The 11,293-nt window shown below is 35.6% G+C and overlaps 1 pseudogene; it reads right to left on the reverse strand.

Annotated features, from left to right (window-relative positions):
* Positions 1-2,442: 2,442 nt before the first annotated feature.
* LOC145243131 (5S ribosomal RNA) lies at positions 2,443-2,559 on the reverse strand (annotated as a pseudogene).
* Between the last annotated feature and the right edge of the window lie 8,734 nt (positions 2,560-11,293).

The raw sequence follows: 11,293 nt of genomic DNA on the forward strand, positions 1-11,293 counted from the left end.
ATACCTTAAAGGCTGTGAGAGCCAGAGAATTCCGATGGCAATGTGAAATGTTCTGGCTACATCCAAACAACAAAATTCGCGAAGTAGTTGAAAAAAAGAAAGGCGCTGCAAAATCCAAGCCATGAAGTGTGAATCTTGGTGAGAAATGAACATTGAATGAGAATCTGTGCTACTCCCCATACAGATATTGCAAGGGACAATTACTCATTGGCAACGCCCAAGTAAATTGTATTATGAAAGCCAAGAAAAACCTCAACAAGGTCAAACACCCAATCAAGCCATTCGTACTCAGAAAAAAAATCTACTTGAAGCGGTTGTACAATGCACAAAACACAGGTGGTTAGTCTACAGTTTGTACAAAGTCTCACGTGTCATGAGGCAACATCTTATCATTTCACATTTTAAAGGGATTCAAACTCAATTTAGATGGCTGTGTTAATAAAAGCATTTAGACTAGAACGTTCGCAGACACAAACCCAAGGAGGTTCAGTGGTTAACAACACAGACTGACATCCTGGGTGTACCAAGTTCAAGACGAGTTCGTTCTATAGCAACACTCACGTGGTTCTTCCTGTAAGTACCCGATATTCTTCTAAAAAGAATTCTAAATAGAAAGATATTGGGGAAACGAATACCGACGAAAATCATCAACAGTAATGCTCAACAACAGCCACAACAACACAACCCTTAATGTAATAATGTTGATGATTATGAACGCCAGCATGATCAAAGAGTAACCTGTGAATTTATTGTGGAATGAATCGGGTGTCATCTTTATATGGCTCATGGGTGAGTGCGGTCTGATATTTCAAGGGGTGTTCAGTAAAATACACTGTTCTTATGTACTTCTGTGCATGCCTATCACAATGACTACATTGAATTGCTGTTTGAAGAGGGATAGCTGTAGGAAGGCAGTACATGTGGCAGCAGAACTCAGTTCCGGGAAAACCCCAGAGGTGTTTATCTTAGAACTTCCTTATGAAAAAAAAAACACAAGTGAAAACAACCGATAAACACGATTATATACAAGTTAAGCTGTTCTTCCAAACAATATCTTCTGCTGGTCGCTCATTTCATAGCGAGTTTCAGCTACTGTTCAAAGAGCAAATATCGTTTTTGCAGTTCACTGTTGTCAAACGCTACGTGAAGAGAGTGGCAGCAGGACTCAACCCTGTCTCAAACCTTCAAGGAAACCCAAAAGTTGCTGTCTGAAAATTTTCACGGCTTTATCAATACCTGACACTTCAACTTATCGGATTGCAATCCCATTGACTATTATGTTTGGCGCAAAGTTGGGAAAGGCACCAACCATTCCACTTGCAACACAAAATGCATATCTGAGTAGAATCAGTCGTTTCGGGACGGACACTGTGAAAGATCTTACCTAGATGGGTGGCTTCTTTAAGTGAACTGTATTCACAAAAAGATCTTCTGCACTTTTAAATTTTTAGAATTCATCAATTATTATTGATGTGACGTTGTTTTCTTTTATTTCCAAATGGTGTCAAAGATTTCTCTTTCATCCACTGTGTGTGTGCGCGCACGTGTGTGCGCGTGTGCGTGTGTGTGCGTGCGCGTGTGTGTGTGTATGTTACTCATTTAAATATGCTTTTTATTATTCTTGTATAATTAATCTCTGCTAGAAACAAATTCATTTAAAAGACAAAGTAGGGAACTGATGCACATGGCGAACTTTGATAAATCATCTTACCATAGAACTTCTTATTTAATGCGTTGGCATTTACACAACGTGCGTGTGGGTGGTCGTTAGAATTGCGAGATGATTTGGCATTTCTGATTGATGAATCGGGGCAGATACACGGATATATATCGACATGAGCACATCACTCGACAGCATTGGATATCCTGTGTAAGATGGAAATTGAGTGAGGGGAAAAGGTTGACAGACAGGAATAAGCAGATAGAAAAATAGATGGAGATATACAGTCTAAAGGAGTAATTGAGATAAGTTGATAGATAGATATAGGAATCATTGTGCTAAAATCACAGTGTAGTATCTGTTCTGAAGTTACACTTAAGTTGATTTGTCTTTGGTCAATATAGGAGAAACTCATCTTTACTAAGGCAATTTTTATTTTTGCCTGCTTCCACAGTGCCTGTTTTGGGGGAGCTGATTTTCCTCCATATTAAAAACGTCCTTGTGTCACATTTTGCTCTCGTGAGGAAGCAAATAAATACACACACACACACACACATATATATATATATATATATATATATATATATATATATATATATATATACAGGCTCCTTCAGGTTTTGACAGACTATGGATACCCACGAAGGAGTGCCTGCACATTAAATTTTTGTGGCAGGAGGTGCGCAATCTCCAACCACACCTCTCCTGAGTCGACATTGTTAAATACCAGTGGCAAGTGAAGTACAGGATGACTGGAAACAAATGCCGAGATAAGCGGAGAGCACATACAGCACCTAGAATTCCCATATTGTCACCCATCTGATACTAACCAGGCTCAATGTTGCTTAACTTCAGTGATCTGACGAGAACCGGTGTGTCAACGTGATTAGGCCATATATATATATATATATATATATATATATATATATATATATATATATATATTACTAATTATGATTGTCATTAATATGATACTCACAGTTATTATTATGTACATATTTTATTATCATTTTTATTTTTCATTATAATTGATATTATTATTATTATTATTATTATTATTATTATTATTATTACGTTTCTGAATTTTTGAGATGAGGATTGGTTATTTGTATTCTTATTCATCGGACTACTGTTCTCATCTTGAGTGTGATTTTCACAATGTTTCGGTCGATATAACCTCCGACCTTCTTCAGGTGTATCTTGTCGAACTCGAGAATGTTTCTGTCAAAATTTTGGACGGAATTTCGAGCAGAACCCTTTATTTACTTCACGCGGGTAGCGTGCTCTTGTTTCGCCAACCATAACTGGATAGAGGTCCTAAGTAATTTGCAAATGTAGATTTCGGTCGCCTACACTGAGGATTGAACTTTTACAATTAATTTTTCCCAGTACTCTAACCAATGTGCCACGGGTTCTTGCGGACAATTCTAGTACAAATTTTAGGAGCCTTAAACCTACTTTTGTATTTCTAGTTGTAAATATCACCATTTATTACTAATTATTACTATATATTAATGCATATCTATCTTTATACTTATTACTTGTATATATTAATGTTTTTTTTTTGTTTTGTTTTTTTACTGTATATATTATCTATTGTTTATAATTACTGGTTCCCATATCGTATTAAATTCTATACTAGGTCTACTTAGCAGTTAGTTATTCTCCAGCATATGTGCAGCTTCTTTCGGCCGTCTTACTCTCCACCGTTCCTCTCTGTCTGTAATTTTTACTTTGTCCCGTAATGGTAGATGGTTTCCCTTTTCTTTCAGATCTGGTCAGCTTTACCTGACTTTTCAGTCTCTCCACGTACTACGGCTTTTCGGTGTTCTTCTAACTGTACTTTCAACCGACGATACGTTTCACCTTTGTATAGTTTTCCACATTTACATTGGATTTCTTATACATAGTTCTTAGTCATGACTTTTTCTGTAGGGGGCTTGAATCTCACAAGCAAAAACTCATCACAGTTTGTATACCATATATGAAAGGCTTGTCTGAAAAACTTCAACGAATATGAAATCCATATGACATCAAGACAGTATTCAGGAGTGATTCAACTCGCTGGAAACAGCTTGTGTCGTTTCCTCCTTTATATATGACAAACAAATGACAAAAGTCAATCTTCCAAATGGCATGATGTTAACCATCTTACAATTTATTCCTTTAATTACGTGGATATTTTACAATTCTTGAAAGTAACTGTTTCGTAGCGCAAATCATTAATTGAATTATTATATCAATCAATGAATCTATTTTGCCCTTAACTCATAAAGATAAAATAAAAGGTGTTTGCAGCTTCTCTTCCAATTTTCGGATTTTGTAATCATGCCCGGATGTATTTTATTTTCTTTTGGTGGATTGATAGTTGCTATTTCTTCTGATGAGTTAAGGTCAAAATAGATAGAGAGAGAGAGAGAGAGAGAGACGCACAAGCAAACAGAAAGAAAGTGAGGGAGTTGGTTATAGATCGTACATATAAAGTAATATACACCCTTCGTCAAAAATGACGAAAAAAGTTGCTCCTCCAGCGTTTTCATTAGAATCATAGAATTACAATAATTTAACATTTTTTATATGTACATCATAATTTCTGATGATTTAATGCAAATGAAAACATATTTTAAGGATTTCGTTCTGAAGTCATTTTGGATTTACTATTTGTTTTCTCGTTTCCTCTCACCACTTGAAAAAGTTTCAAAGATAGGCTAGAAAAAGGCAACTTTTTTTTTTACTTACCTAATTGTTGTTTGACAGGACGGATACATTATATTTATTTACAAGCAGGCCGGCCGGTATTGCCCGGTCATAGAATACGCTTAAATATGATATTTTAATTAATGCAGATTTCGTATTTATCATTATATTATATTGGACCCAATATATAGTAATGATTTAAAAAGTTAAAAAAAAAAAAATGACTCATGAGCCACCACCGAGAATCGAAACCAAAACGTTTAACTTATGATTTACTTTTCCATTTGACGTTAATGCCTGAGCTATGAAGACATGCTTGCTGCAAAGCTAAAAATTAAAACATGAAGCAGTAGCTATTACGTTATGCATGCATATTTGTAAGGCCGTTGATCGACCTTCACCTGGCAAATTCTATTTCTTTAATTTTCACCAGCTAAAACGCAAATATAAAGTTTTGCATGGGTTAAAATACCCTATATATTAAGTTTCATGTCTGGAGACCAAAAACTGACAGAGGAGTTTGGTAGGCGAATTTTTTCTTTTTTAGGTTTGTGTTTACTATAACCTTTTAATGCAAATATCACGCAAGTATAAATCATGCAGAATATCTGCAAGAATATAATTGCACGTAATAGTTAACTAAAGATGATCATACCAAAAGAAAACCGAAAAAAACTAATAGGAAATTAATTAAAATGAATGTTTAAAAGAATATGCAAATTAGCTAGATCTTTTGCTAGTGAATGCAATTAAACGACCTATATATATATATATATATATATATATATATATATATAACAAAGTTGTATTTTCTTTTTACATAAATAGAAAAAGTTTTTTTTTTAATATGAATATCACTACACAAAAAAACTTATAGGAGTATAGATAAAAAAGGATGCAAATAAATACACTTTGGTCTTTATTATAGGGTGGAGGATTTACTAAAATAGACAGAAATAATTGTGATAAGAATATAGACGAACAGATGGAGAATCAAATGAAATTAAAGATAGTGGGGTATGGATGGAGGAGAGGATGAAGATGGCGGAAATCGCCATACACAGGACAGAGATGGGTACTTCTCGGATTTAGTTTGCCTCAAGGATGATTGCAGTGTTTTGAAAAGTAGAAAATAATAAAACAAGTAAAAAGAAATTAACGTACCATTGACTCAACCAAGAAGCACAAATTTTATGATGATGTCCACCATCTTTGGAATTCAATGTTGTTGCTTGTAGCAAGAGGACGCCTTTCTTTTGTGTTATCCAACAATCACTAGGTATGACACTTTTGTTTTCGTGTGAGAATCATTTTTTTTAAATTATACTTGATCTCTACTTATGTATAAAAGATATTTTGTCTGTGTGTGTGTCTGTGTGTGTGTGTGTGTGTGTTTGTGTGTGTGAGTTCGTTCCCTATGGACTCTAAAACAGCTGAGCTGATTGTTTTTGTTGTGTAGCAGGAGGGGGGAATATTGTCTGTGGCGTGTATGCCGTTCATTACGTATCTTTTATACCAGCGGCATGTGCGTAATATGTATATATACGCGCGATATACATGTGGGTGCGTGTGTTTCTTTGTATGTATATGTGTGTGCGCAGCCGTGATCGTCTATGTATGTATCTGTATTTGATCATGGTCATAATGTTTTATCATCTAAATCAATACTAGTGTTCATGTGTTTATAACAAGCAATTCATCCGATATACCTCAGTTTGTGACTTCTTTCTGCGTCGACTTTTCAGGTTTTGAAACTATGATTAAATGAACGAACGACAATTGCATGCTTGGTTTTATTCTTTCTTTTATTCTTGCCAATGCCGCATTTTTTTTGTTGCCTGACTTGTCTTTATGCCTCTTTATTCTACACATCTTAGAAAAATCTCAACAGTTTCGTTCAAACTCGGAAAACCAACTGACTTACTTGAGAGAAAAAAGATATCGTCCTCTCTTTCTTTCATCCTCTCTTTCTATTTCTATTTCTTTCTTTCTTTCTTTCCGCATTCTCTTTCACGCGTACCCGATTGACCTATTCCAGGTACTATCGTCGACCCCAGCTACCGAGTTTGAAATACGTCAGCACCTTAACCCTTGAACTTTTCTTGCACTAACCAACCTTTGTAGTAAAATCACAATTTTAACATACCAACGTAACCCGGGATAGACTGCATAACATTTTGAAATTTCACACGCATTTACCTTATGTGCCTGGGAGTGTTCTTAGATAAGTTTTGTATCGGAATACCTAAGAAACAGTCTAATTTGGGTCAAAGTAAACATTTTTATACAGCCTAACATCATAAGTGCTTTTAAGTTTTATTACTGCACATCTTCAGACACAGGCATTGGAGTGTAATCTTTTCCTATCACATCTGATCTTTACCTTCAGCTGGTGTTTGAAGAAGGGGACCAAATCCTGATCCGCAAAAAGTCCAACCCTGCGCTTCTCTTGCACTCTAGAACTCCACATCGCCATTCTGATCACAATCATGATCACGAGAGACACCATTCATTTTTCCCTGTCCCATGGCAGCTCAGTGCTGTGGATAAAGTAGGACACGTCAAGCCAGTGAAACTGTTTGGTATTGATGTGAGTCGTCACCTTGTTGACCATCTGAGTTTGCATCATTCAAACAATGCATGTTCCGGCATTTCCTTGGCTTGGGTCCTGCAACAAGGACACCCTGATGAGCTCATGAGTCTGGCATTTTTCAGTATGGCATTGAGGGGCAACGCATTTCAGGCCAATTGTCAGGTCAAGGAAAACTCAGAGTTGTTGAAATTGCTAATCTGTCGCTCAGTTTCACCAGAAGCAGATCTCCTCCTTCAACAACCGCAGATGCTCAATGAGTGGGTCGTCGGCAGCCCCCCTCACTAGTTCCTTATATAGTTCCTTTCTAGTGAGCCGTGAAAGGTCGCTGAACCTTGGGATGTTTCTTAGCATGGCCCTACACTCTCTCAAGAACTGCATGTGCTTCCACGGCTTTCGACGGGCCTCAACCTTGTGATCGGCAAATCACAAGGATGAGGTCATGAAATCATGAGAATGAGGTTAGGAAAAGTGACCTCAACCGTTGGATTCCACACAGACTTTTTTGTCAAGGTTCGGCTCAGGAAAGCCAGCCTCTTGGAGTCTTTATGACACCTCAAGTCAGGCATTCTCAAACCTCCCTTACACAGACGTGAAACCTGTGTGGATATTCGTTAATTTTCATTCAATCCAGAGCAATGTCAGTTATCCCTGCTAGTATATATATATATATATATATATATATATATATATATATATATACAGTAGCGTCCAAAACTAAGGGACAAAATTTTAAAACCTAATATTTGTTAGAAATAACAACTGTGAAAAGCTGAAATTTTGACAACTGGTAGTCGTTATCATCCGTAATAACCACCTAAAATTTGAATTATTTGCAAAGAATGGAAAAAGAATTATAACAATTATTTATTTATTTTCAAAATAGGAACGTCCAAAAGTAAGGGACAACATTGAGAAAAACAATGTAAACAGTATGCTATATTCAAATTTTTTTATTTCCCCTAAAGACTAAGTCTTACTTAGTCATTTGTAAACATTGCATCAGCCGGCATCATGGCGAAACGCCAAAAACTTAATTAATCTATGAGACAAGCTATCGTGAAGCTACACAAGGAAAAGCACACCATTAATGTTCCAAGAATGTTGTAGGCAGGGTTGTAAAATCCTACAATGATACTGGCAAGATAGTGCTTTTAAAACCAACAGACCCCACAAAACTTCGGCAAGAGAAGATCGAATAATGCAGTGTATGTCACTAAAGGACCGTTTTAAGTCTTGCACAGAAATTAAATGGGTTATGAATAGTACCTCATGTGTTAATGTGTCAAGATAGACTGTTTCTAGATGACTGCAAGAAATAGGACTGTTTATTCGAACCCCATGGAAGAAATCATTTGTTAGTTTGAAGAATAAAAAGAAGAGATTAGAGTTTGCAAACAGGTATGTAATTTGGACATATGAAAATTGGGCAGAAGTATTTTTCAGTGATGAAAGCAAGTTTAATTTATGTGGAAATGATGGAAAAAACAATGTAAAGAGACGTATTGGTGAAAGATTAAGTGCAAAGTGAACTAAGAAAACCGTCAAGTTTGGGGGTGGAAGCGTCATGGTATTTGGAATGTTTTCTAGACAAGGTACAACGCCTCTTGTCCGGTTACAAACTCGTGTAAACGCGTAAATATATAAAAACATTGTTCAAAATCATGTTGTGCCAATCATACAGAACTCGGGTTTTGATAGGACTACTTTTATGCAAGATAATGCCCCATGTCACAAGGCAAAGGTGGTAATGAGTTACCTTAGTGAGCAAGATTTCGAAATTATGTATTGGCCACCGCAAGGTCCTGACTTAAATCCAATAGAAAATCTTTGGAAGACGTTAGGAGTGAAAGTTATGGAAAGAAATCCCACTAACATGGAGGATTTGTGGGTGAAGCTTCAAGAAGAATGGTCTAAAATTAGTAAACTGATTCGTTCTTGTAGTCGAAGATGTGCAGCTGTCATTGAGAGCAAGGACTCATTTACACTGCGTGTCAAATTATTAACGAGATAACATTTTTTACCAGTTTCAGAAACTTACCGGTAGTTCCGTATCAAAAGCTTCAGAAACGTTGGCAATGCTGAGCTGCGCGTACTGTGAAATTTTTGTACTGTTCTGTGCAATGTAAACAACTTGCCATCATAATCGCTGAATCCGCGGTATTTGAAGTGTGTCAAATCATTAACAAGGCAGTTTGTTTCATCAATAAAATGGGTCGTAAAGGTTGTTTGAGTAGTTCTGAAAAGCGTACTATTACAGAACAGCTAACAAAAGGTAAAACTATCGTCGAAATATCGAAAATGATATAAAGGTACCATCAAACTGTGAAAAACTTAGTCAAGGACCCTACAAAGGTACGTAAGAGAGCTGATAAAGGTAAATCTAGAGTTATTTCATGCTGTTCTCTACTCCAAATTAAACGCGAAGTTGTTAAGAACCCTATCCAGATAAGTCGAGAAGTCTTTGACCAAGCTGGATTGAAGAATGTCTCAAAAAGTACTCAATGTCGCCTTCTAAAAGGAGAGGCAAAGTCTGTTAAGCCTGTGACAAAGTCTCCATTAAAGCAACATCACATACAAAACCGATTGAAATGGGCAGAGGACAACATGAAAAGGGATTTTTCCAAAGTTTTGTGCATGGATGAAGTGCGTGTCACTCTTGATGGCCCAGATGACTGGAACAAGGGATGAGTCCTAGACGGACAGCATCGTCATCAGCGTTTAAGGCGCCAACAAGCTGGTGGTGGGATAATGATTTGGGCTGGGATTATCGGAGGTACTTTAATTGGCCTATGGAGAGTCCCAGAAGGCGTAAAAATTATGTCAAATGCTTACAGAGCTTTTCTGAAGGAGCACTTTGAACCATGGCGGGAGAAGCAAAAGTTGACGTTCAGAAGAACCATTATTTTTATGCAGGATAATGCTAATGCTTCCTCGCATGCAGCAAACAAAAGCAAAGAGTACTTGCAACAACTGCCTACGGCAGATGGAGTGGCCTATGAATTCACCAGATTTTAACCCAATTAAGAACTTTTCGAGTATCATGAAGTGACGCTTCTATGCAAGTGGATGCCAATTTAAGAGCAAAGATGAGTTGTGGGATGCTCTCCAAGATGTATCGCAAGGAATAACTGTTGATGAAATCACAAATTTGACTAATTCTGTGGACCAACGTCTTTTACAAGTCATTCATAATAAAGGATTGCATATCCCCTACTAATTATGTCAACAAAGAAATTTCCATGTAGTTATTGTGCTCTAAGCATTTTTTCTAGTTCATTTAATGCTTGAAAATTATTTCAATAAATAAGTTATGGGTATTTTGTGTTTTTTTCTCAACCTCGTTAATAACTTGACACACTGAAATCCACAGATATTCCTGTCTTCTGAATAGTTTCGCCAATACTGCTTTAAATACATTTATTTTCTGACTGGATTATCTGAATAGTATTGTAAGCACTTTCTCAAAGTTTCATGGATTTTTATTCACTCGTTCCTTAAATATTAAAAAAAATGTAAACTCGTTAATAATTTGATACGCAGTGTACTGAATATTGATTGTACATGTATTTTTATTGTTTTTTGGCTGTTTACATTGTTTTTCTCAATTTTGTCCCTTACTTTTGGATGTTCCTATTTTGAAAATAAATAAATAATTGTTATAATTCTTTTTCTATCCTTTGCAAACGATTCAAATCTTAGTATGTTATTACGGATGATAACGACTACCAGTTGTCAAAATTTCAGCTGTTCACAGTTGTTATTTCTAACAAATATTAGATTTTAAATTGTTGTCCCTTAGTTTTGCACGCCACTATCTATATATATATATATATATATATATATATATATATATATATATATATATATATATATATATATATATCAGTATATTCGTATAATTATTCCTATTTTGAAAATAAATAAATAATTGTTATAATTCTTTTTCTATCCTTTGCAAACGATTCAAAGTTTAGTATGTTATTATGGATGATAACGACTACCAGTTGTCAAAATTTCAGCTTTTCACAGTTGTTATTTCTAACAAATATTAGGTTTTAAAATATTGTCTCTTAGTTTTGGACGCTACTGTATATAAATTAAACGAAATAATAAATCAACAAATAAATAAAAGAGGCAATATATAAAAAATAGATTAAATAGATAAATAAATATAAAAATGTCTGTAGTAATAGCGATGATGATAATAAAGAGTCCGTATGCATAAACCCTTTTTTCTGGTTTACAGCTAAGCCGTTGTCATATCCATTTCCGGTTTCAATTTTTTTCTTTTTTTAAGGACATTCTTTGGTCCCTTTTCTTTTGAAAAAGGGTTGTATTCTAGA

Source organism: Euprymna scolopes, chromosome 21 (genome assembly GCF_053919585.1).
Source record: "Euprymna scolopes isolate OS-2025 chromosome 21, ASM5391958v1, whole genome shotgun sequence".
Lineage (NCBI taxonomy): Eukaryota > Metazoa > Mollusca > Cephalopoda > Sepiida > Sepiolidae > Euprymna > Euprymna scolopes.